Genomic DNA, 9,680 nt, shown 5'->3' with positions numbered 1-9,680 from the left:
ATTAATGTGGATCTTGCCCTGAGCCACCTCAAGCATGTAGACATGTGGAGCGAAAGGCGGGTTAATCTTGTGTGGCATAAATTAGTAAGAGCTGTGCAAAAGAAGTTTTCAAAGACTTCCTTGCTAAATAAATTACTGATCATGTTTTATTTAAAATGCTCGTGCTGCCAGCAGAGAACACTGCAAACAAGCACTCTTTCAATTAAAGTACCAGCTAGGGTTTTCCTTCTGGCGCTCCAATGATTCTTGCACTAGTTCAGCTTTATTGCATGTGGCAAGCAACTGAGCAGAAGCATAAGCACACACATGGTTCACATGTGCACATGGCATCAGACAATCAAGCAGTTCATCTCCTTTTACTTGCAAAACTCCTTTTGGTAAACACAGCTAGGACATCCAGCTAACCCCAAGCCTGCTTGCTTAGATCCTATACGATGGATGCCAGCCTGGATTTGCATTAATGATCTTGGGCTGTGCCTAATGCTATGCATTACTTGAAATCCAGTGTGGAGCTGATTGCTGCGATGCGGGGATTGGGCTGTTCTCTTTGTCCGCCCACGTGCTGCAGGAGTTGAGGGTGGGTTGGTGCCAAGCTGCAGAGTGGCAGGGGGTGGGTATGGAGGATTTGCATTTCTAGCAGGACAGATGTTTGCTTTCTTTTCTCTCAAACATCTGCTCACACGCTCTATTTTGGGAAATTGTGAACACTGCTTTAAAGACATGTTGAAGGTTACAGTAGGTTATCAACCTTATGCCATGACAGGCTATTATGGGATTTCCAGCTGTTGCTGGTTTAAAACTAATGGAGGAAACGTGGAGAAGATGTTTTCTACCTCAGCAGTGCTTGAACTTTCCTGGAAGAGTTGTCCATTGCAGGACAGCCTATAGCACCCTCTGTCACCTTGGTGACACAAGCCTTTTCATTAGCTGATGGCCAAGCTTCATGTTCAGAGATGGTTTTCTTATGGGAGACAGCCTTAATGTTAAAGGTTTTTTTGTTGTTGTTTGTTTTTTAACCTCAACTACTCTCATGAGAAATCCAAAGAGCTCACTGCCATCAATGTTGGGAAGTGTCCATGCTGTTTTCAGTAGGTTATATAGATTAGGTCTCTGACACTTCTACCTTTTACCTTGAGCATAACATTGCTTAGCTCATGTCCCAGCTTCTCTCTGAAAATAAAATAAAAGGGCTTGTTGAAATGATGGGAAGGCAGGGGATGGTGTACAGGAACTTCTTGGGAGCTGGGTGGAGAATCTAAGTGTAGGTAGATGGTGTGTTACTTTGTGCCCAAGACGGTCCTTTTTACAAATACCTCTCAAGGAATGGACAGGAGCCTGACAAGCTCTCCTGGGCTAAAGGAACTGTTTTCAAAGTTTGTAAGACTTCAGTTGGAACTGATAGAGAAAACCTGAATGAGCAAAAGATGACTATTCAGGGTAAAGAGTGTGTGGCTCTAAACATCTGATAGGATGTTGACAGCTTCTTTTCCTAGAAACCTTTGAAGAATTTAGCATTAAATGCTATTGAAAGGAAAGCTACAGTCTGTAAGCACGCTAATATGATGAATTGCTATGCTTATGCCTTTCTTGGGATGAAAAACAACAAATGACCGGGAAGCAGAGAGTTTGGGATTTCTCCCTTCAGTGCCCAGGGGTACAGGAGGTGGGAGTAATCTTTCCAGCATGGTCCATATTCCTGTACAGTAGGTACACTTATTTCCTTGGAAGACCAAATTTGACCCTCAGAATGGTGACCAGAATGGAGACAGTATCTGTAAGATTAGGAAAACTAGAGATATTGTAGTGTATATTTTAATTGCACATGTTGAACCAGATCAGAGGTACCTAACCTAGAATCCTGTCTGGATTTTCCTCCTAGACTAGTGATGTTCTGTTGATGAGCTATGTAGAGCAGATCTTTCGAACTTAATTCCTCCTTGTTCTGCTGGGCATATCCCTGGGACCTGGTCTTCTACTCAGGTTCATCTGATTTATAGAAGAAATTAAGCACTCTCCCATAGGACTATATGATGAGGGAAAAAAGTTCTTTGTGGCCAGTCTCTGTTGTTGTGAATACCTTGTGGTGCCTTTTACAAATGCACTGGGGATGTTAGCATCAGTTTCCAAGTGTTTTTGTATGTATTTCACAACCTTAAAATCTGAAAAGCATGTTGGATAGTCTGAATTGTTGCCCATAGGGTAGGATGTAACCATCCACTCACGCTCACTCATTCAATTAGAATATCAAATCTTTGGTTACTATTTTTGCACAGAACAGTTTGGACTGACTTCTGTAAGTTTTTAGCCTGCCAAGTGTCAATGTAATCCAGAAGAATAATGAAGTGTTGATCTCTTTTCCCTGTGGAAACAGCCAGAGAGGCTGTTGTAGCAGCTCTGGCACTTGTGAAACACAGCAGCACCTAAAGTAGATTCTTCTTCCTCTGTGCTGTGAGAGTAGTCCTGCGCTTAGGGAGTTTCAAGGCAGAGAATTACAGTTGCTTTTTTGCCTCTTGTGTTGGGAAGTTGCTTCACTGGGATCAAATTCAGCCCCTCTGTTGTCTTACTCTTGACTTGGGTTCTTTCATGACTATATTGATGGAGGTTGTTCCCTTGTAAAACCTGAGTCCTTTGGTGGGAAACCCTTTTGAGCTTGTTTCCTCAAATTCAGGGTCTACCAATTAGGCTGTCATTGACAACTAGGATACTTAATACAGTCGTTTAGCCAGTAACACAAGTGAAATGTGCATTCTTCTGAAGCTTTATTATGAATATGAATAAAACATTTTCTGATGTTATTGAAACAGCCTGGACTAAAGCAATGAGAATGACAGTATTCAGGGGTGATCTCCATGTCATGCCTATCTGCTCAAAAATAGCATTGCAATAGCGGCAGTGGTGGCAATCGTGCCTTTTCTTTAATGCAATAAAAGTTGGACTCCTCTTTGGGAAGCCCAGTCAGATAATCAGATTTACAGAGAGATACGATATTGCTTTTTGTGTGGGTTCTAATGTATGACAGTCCCTTTCGATGGTCCTTATGCTAATATCTAATCCAAAGTGCTGTATGAGAGAAGCCATATACAAAGCAAAACAATCTGTCCAGTGGTCTGTGGTCCTGCCATGCATCCTTCAGCAACATCTTTCAGTACGTGTTGAGAAAGCCATTAAAATTTTTTAGTGCTTTTGGATTGTGTAAAAATTTTTGTTCTCAGCATTAGGTACTCTAAGGAAATCAGAAATTGCATTTAAAATGCAAATCTGCATGTTACATACATAGGGATTTTACAGGATTTCTTCCTTCAGATTTCTTAGCATTTGGCCATTATCTGAGTCCTCTTCCCAGCTAGAAATTAGGGTTTTTTTAAAGGATATTTAGAAGGAGATTTTTATGTATCCACATGTGCCTGTTGATCTCAAGCATTTTGGGATTAGTCTTGGTAGTAACTGAATGACCTGTAGTCAGTACTGAAGATGTCTCATATCTACGAAGCTCTACAAACAAGTTCCCAAAAGTCCACTAATTAATCCAGACAAATTAACTTTAATTAGACAGTACCTTATTAATATTTTTCAAGTTTGTTGTAGTCTGTGGTCTTGTTTTATGGGGCACAGTTTACTTTAAATGCTCCCAGAACCATTCTAAGATCATGCAGTCATTTGGAAGATAACACATGTTTTTAATTACATTTCGAAAGCTTCAGTGCTTTACTCCCTCCATCCCCTCAGCAGTAAGGAGATTAGGTTCATTGCCAAGTGACTTGCATCACCCTCTGTCATGGGATGTGACTGCCTGGGTCTTAGCAGTCCAACAGAATGATTCACCAGCACAGTGTGGTTTCATGGGGATGCAGGTACATAATGAACAGCCTTGCGTAGGTAAAGTTGAAAGAGCCTTTCATAAGGATCTTGCTAAGATGTATGGACATGCAGGGTGGAGCAAAGCTCTAGTGCAGGCCACTGACAGCTAATCCGTCCAGCAAAATACTGTGTAGGAGTGGAAGCTGTGTTCTGACTTGAGCTGGTTGTAGAATAGCTCCATGTATTTAGCAACATCCTATCCAGCCTTGTTTTAACGCCTCTAGAAACTTTTCTACTTTTCCAATATTTGAAGAGTGTGATTGCATTTTATGGATAAGGTCTGATCCTTTAGTCCAGACAAATACTGGTGAATATTCATGGTAATTTCTGTGCATGGTTGCTCGATAATGTATGTATCTGACAGACACGTGCAGGTTTACTAAAGGAAGTCTCAATCGTGAGCCTACCCTACTACCTTCTAGATATTTCAGTCTGATATTCCAACTGTTTTTTTAAATATTTAAATTTAATCCCCTGAAGCTTCATTATATCTAGCAACAGTTTTCCTTCTAAGTATTTTTGTATTGCAAGGCATGTGTATGTAGGAGTACTTCACCAAAATGGGAATGTTTCTCTACTATTCCAACCATGTTCCCAGAGTGGCTCTATGCCTGCAGAGCTGCACATTGAATTCACTTGAAGACAATGCACAGATGATTTTTGGTGTACTGGCTTTAGCTGGTGCAGCTGTGTTGGTCAGGGATTCTGGAACTTGCTTACTGAATCAACCTGTACAAGCTGCAGGAGTTGAGATGATTCAAAAAAAGGAAAACCACAAGAAACAAAGTAATAGAGTGGGCTGCTCTCAATATTTGCAGGGGAAAACATGCTGATTAGGGGAGTAACTTCAATTTTAACTAATAAATCAATAGAAATCTCTGTTCTCCTAGTATGAAGCACCTCTAGTGTACAGCAATATAGCAGTGTACCACTAGCCCTAAAATGAACCCACTTTGGAACACAAATGGCAGATATCTCTCAAATACTGCTGTGCACAGACTTTGGTTAGAGGACAAGTAGAGGAGTTCATTTTCCAGCATAAAGAAGGTGCATTTTAAACTTCTTTCATTTAATGCTGATTTTAATGCTAGTTCTAACGCTGCAGCTGCCAGTCTGACTTCTACAGATGATGGAGGTGGCATATCTCATTGCTGTGGTTTGGAAGGCATGACAGTTATTTGTGTAACAAGATCTGTCTGACAGGTAACCACATGTTCTAGTTAATCTTAGCTGGGATATAAGTAGATCCTGTATCAAATGTAATGACTCAGTTACCGAGCCTGATGCTAATGTCGGTGACATCTGCTTCAGCCTCTGCATTCCTTAAAAATGGATTGGAATCAGGCTTATGAGTGAGTTCGTATTAGGGTAAACCCCACTTAAATACTATAGGTCACATTGATCTCTGATGCCAGTAGAGGTGCACTGGGAGAGATATGTCCCAATGTATTTGTTGTTTGCCCATATCAAAGGACACAGCTGCAAAAGATTGGAATGGATTTCCCAGTGCATTAAGAGACTTATCTGTTATTTACTCTGGGAATAGCAGTCTTACTTAATATTAAATTTCAAATTTCCTTTAGGTGTTTAGCAATTGTCCAGAAGATTAGGTTCATTAAATTAGTGAATTAGTCCCTTTTTCACAAGTAGTTTTCTACCTCTCTTAGTTTGTGAATAACAGAGTCAACTGTCGTGTACCCCTGTCTCCAGTGCTGCACTTACCCAGGACTAGCATATTTGTCTTTGAAGGTTTTTCTTTTCTGAACAACCTTTAAGGAATCTGCAAACCTTAAAGCAGATTTTTAAAAGCAGGCCAAGCTTACCCAATTACAAAGAACCAAATTCACATGGAAGGTGGTATAGCCTAACTTTCTGCTCTGTAAAACAATGTCTTTTAGTATTACTGATTTTTTTTCAGACATATGACAAAGCTGAAAGGCAAACATGCGCGGTAGTCTTCAAAAATGTGCATGATTTAATTACTGACAGTGACAACGAGTCAAGATGTGATTTCAGCTGATTCCATTTACTAGGAGCATGGGATCTTTGCTCTGTTATCCAAATTCATGTTCCATTTTCTCTGCCTCATACCTCCCTTGAGGCTGTGGTCTCAGGTACTGGGCTTAGTCAGTATGTGACCTGGAGGCTCTCAAGGAAAAACTAAGGATAAGTGTTGATCAGGAGATTGCATGTTTAGGGCTTTAGGATGATCTAAGTGAGGCACTGAAACCAGGCCACTATCCCAGTTCTTCTCTAGCAGTAGCCCAGATTGCACCATTCTGCTTGGAGACTGTCAGCTGGCAGTGGCATTATAACAATGAATTATCATTGTGTCTTAGTTGACACCACCTTCCAAAAGCTTGGGATATAAAGGGAGCAAGCCAGATGCAAACCTCTGGTGCCTGGGAATCTCCTGACACCAGATGCTTGTGAGCTGTTTGTCCAAGTTTTCTGTAGCTTTCAGGTCCCCTGCCAGACTTGTGACTAACTGTACAAGTGATGCTACCTATTCTTATCTATAAAACTATGCAAAGATAAGATGTATATATAGCTACACTACTATAGGCTATGTGTTACGTGTCTAACACCATCTGTCATGTACATATGTGGGTTTTGTTTAAGTGAAGATCTTAAAAATCTGAATCATTCTTATCTGAGACCAACTCAAAACATTAACAAAATTTCAGCAGTGGACTTTGACTAATGGTTTGGAATATTAGGGGAAAATATAGCTTTGGACCTAGATTTCAATCACAGACAATGGAATTTGATTGGCATACACATTAAGGATTAGAACATACCTTATCAAGCTTTAGCAAGAACTGTATAGGTTTAAGGGTTTAGAGAAAGTATCCCCCTCTGCCTTTGCCAAGATCCTGTTACAGATTTCTCTGTTCCCTTCAATCTTAATGATTTCAGTGGGGATTATGATGGATAACTGAAATAAGATAATTCTATTTCCAGTGAAAGCTTTACTATATTGATTTCTTCTTTTCTGTGCTGCTGTTTGTCAAAAGCAGCCAATGTACAAAATTCAGGTGTCACTGGGAATTCAATCTGTTGCTTCTTTAAATTTTGACTACTGCTTATAACATAGAAAACTTAAGTACTGTAAAAGGTAATTTATTGTTACTATAATGGCTGATCATTAACGGACTCCCTAGAGAACTGCACAGTATTAAAATAAAATTCCTCTCTATAACTCTAATGACACTTACTCCTTTGATAGTATAATGCCATGTTGTTATAGCAATACTTCGTGCTCACATCACTTTTTATTGTGGGATCTGAAGTGTTAAACAATATTATGCATGCTTCATAACAGCCCAGTAAGTGCTATCATACTGTCTTGTTAAACAGGTAAGCTGGAGCAAAGACAAGCAGAGATTTGCGCAGAGTTGTAAAATCACAGAAAATACTGTCTTGCAAAGCACTATCTATATGCATAACCTGAAATACTTGCTTAATTCTAGCCCTGGTCAGTAGATATTTTGCCAGAGTCTGGGCCTATGTTACCTAAGTTCATAGTCAACTTGATTACCTTTCAGATGATCCTTCCTAAAATTCACTAGAAATCAATGGGATTTATATACCTGCTTATAGTCGGGCTCCAGGTTAACTGTTTTTCTGGACAGTGACACTGATCAGTGCACAGATGAGGGCATGTCCTTGAAAGCAGCTTACAGTGCACTGAGCAGAATACCTGGCTACTACTGTTGTCATTCTGTCGTTTTAGACAGCAGCTTTTATGAGCTTTAGACTCGCCTACTAATAGGGAAATACCTATTTTTGGAATACCTATTGCAGCTGCTGCAGCAAGGATGCCTCTGGAGCTCCAAGCTTGCAAACAAAGTAAATATTAACTGTAGGTTGTTGTTAATAAAAGAGTTCTTCCATACATGTTTACACGGGAAATGCGCACTGTAATTTGGTTGACAGGTTTTGAATGCTCTTTATTCATTTTACTGTGAGAGCTCTAAGTGCATGGCAGCCAAGACAGTAGGGAAGATGGTAATTCAGAAAAGTGTTGTTAATTTATTTACCTACCTTCCTGGAGTATTGGTTTGCTGGTTTTGTTCTTAAAAAATACTTGAGATGTATACAAAATAAATAATTCATTGTGCAAGTATCACATTTCTGGAAATGCTAGCATGAAAATTGCTAAATATGCATTTCATTTAAGCTTGATTAGGCAACTGATTCTGTTGTAACATAGCCATAATTAAAACATAGTCTTGTGAGGTTTAAGCCATTACAGGTATGGCGTGCTCCATGCCCAGCATTGTTAATTAGGAGGGGCCCTCTTCAAGCTGGCAGGTGGGTGCCTCATTGTGCAAGGCAGTGTCTGGGCTCCCAAGCCGGGGGTTTGGGGGGCTGGTGGGCGAGTAGTTGATCACAATGAGAGAGTTGAAATATTGCAGAGGCAAATGAGGCATCCCCTCCTGTTCTGCTTGTTGTCCTGCAAGGGAGGGATGCCTCAGCCTACCTGTGGGTAGCGGAGTGACTGCTGCATGTCTCTGTCGCTTCCCTGCCCTGTTGGGAATTTCTGCTGCCCGCTCAGACCAGGAGGGTGGGGGAAGAAGCAAACTCGGAAGTGGCTGAAATGAACCTCAGGATGGAGAAATCTGGTGGGACCTCCAGCCTGGATCCTCTGCAATGGCTTCAGCAGGAGCGGGGCTGTGGATCTCTACCAGTCCCATCAGTGCTATAAATTGAGTGCTGTTGCGTGTAGACCAAAGAAAAGCAATTTCCTAAAAGTAACTTGGACAAAGTCATGGGATCGGTGGTAGGGTTTTCCTGTGTTCAAGGGTGTTCTTTCTCTGGACCTCAGCTTAGCTGTGGGAAATAGACAGTCGTAGTATTTTTGATGTGAAGCTAAAACCCACCCTCGCTTGAGACAGAAGATATACCCTGGAAATGCAGTTAATGTTGCAAAGCTGGGTCACTGAACCCCTTTTCTGGCTGGTAGAAAGGTGACACCTGCAACCAGAGATGGCTGTGGGTGAAGTCCATACATCCTCCTCTTGCTTTGGCAGTGTCTTGGCGGCTCTGCCACTGAGGCCTGGCAGAAGGGGCCCTTGGTGGGTCTGGCTGGGCAAAGCGGGGACTTGCGCCCTGCGCTGTGTGACACAGCCACTCAGTACAAATACGCTGTCAGCGTGAGGCTGTCACTTTCGAACTCCTGTTTGGTTTTTTGTTTCCTTGTTTCCCCGCACCCCCCCCCCCCACCCCCCCCCTCTAATCACCACAGTTACCTGCTGACTGCAATTTGTCTGGGCAGCTCCGAGCCATGGTGAACAGGTCTGACAAAGCTTAAATCTTGATCTCAGCAAACCTCTTCTAGACTTTCTCATTTCACCAAAGCCTTTGTTCAGCTGCATTAATTCCAAGGACAGCCAGTCCACCTCTCTGTCAATTATCTGGAGGCCTGGTTGCCTTCAGCACACGCACAGAGTTTTGACGTATCCCTAATTCATAGTGTAAGAGCCGACTCTCTTGGGGTGGGGTGAGAAATTCAGGGTAAGCACAAACAACAAATCCCTAGTGCTGTCCCAGAGCAGACCCACAAACTCTGCAGAGTCCACTCTGTGTTTGCAGTTCAGCCTCACTGAACTTTACCCCCTTTTTTGGTATCTTGTACAACTGGGAACTGGTTGTCCACTTCTGGCAAGCTCCGCTTTAATTGGGACAGCTGGTAATGGGACGTTTTCCCTTGGCTGTTGCAGACCAACCTGATTGTAGTGTCCGTGACAGCATTTGACTGTTTTCTGTGACTGATATCGCCCAAGTCAGGGCAGTGGTGTCCTCGTAACAGCCCTGCA

The 9,680-nt window shown here is 41.8% G+C and overlaps 1 long non-coding RNA gene across 1 annotated transcript; it reads right to left on the bottom strand.

Moving 5' to 3' along the window:
* Nucleotides 1-2,742: 2,742 nt before the first annotated feature.
* LOC142062517 (uncharacterized) lies at nucleotides 2,743-9,423 on the bottom strand. The gene is made up of 2 exons (XR_012662468.1): nucleotides 9,114-9,423; nucleotides 2,743-8,694 (listed from the first exon to the last, which is right to left on the bottom strand). It is a non-coding gene; the product is annotated as an uncharacterized LOC142062517 (long non-coding RNA).
* Between the last annotated feature and the right edge of the window lie 257 nt (nucleotides 9,424-9,680).

Source organism: Phalacrocorax aristotelis, chromosome 10 (assembly GCF_949628215.1).
Source record: "Phalacrocorax aristotelis chromosome 10, bGulAri2.1, whole genome shotgun sequence".
Classification (NCBI taxonomy): domain Eukaryota; kingdom Metazoa; phylum Chordata; class Aves; order Suliformes; family Phalacrocoracidae; genus Phalacrocorax; species Phalacrocorax aristotelis.
This window is presented reverse-complemented; position numbering and strand designations above follow the sequence as displayed.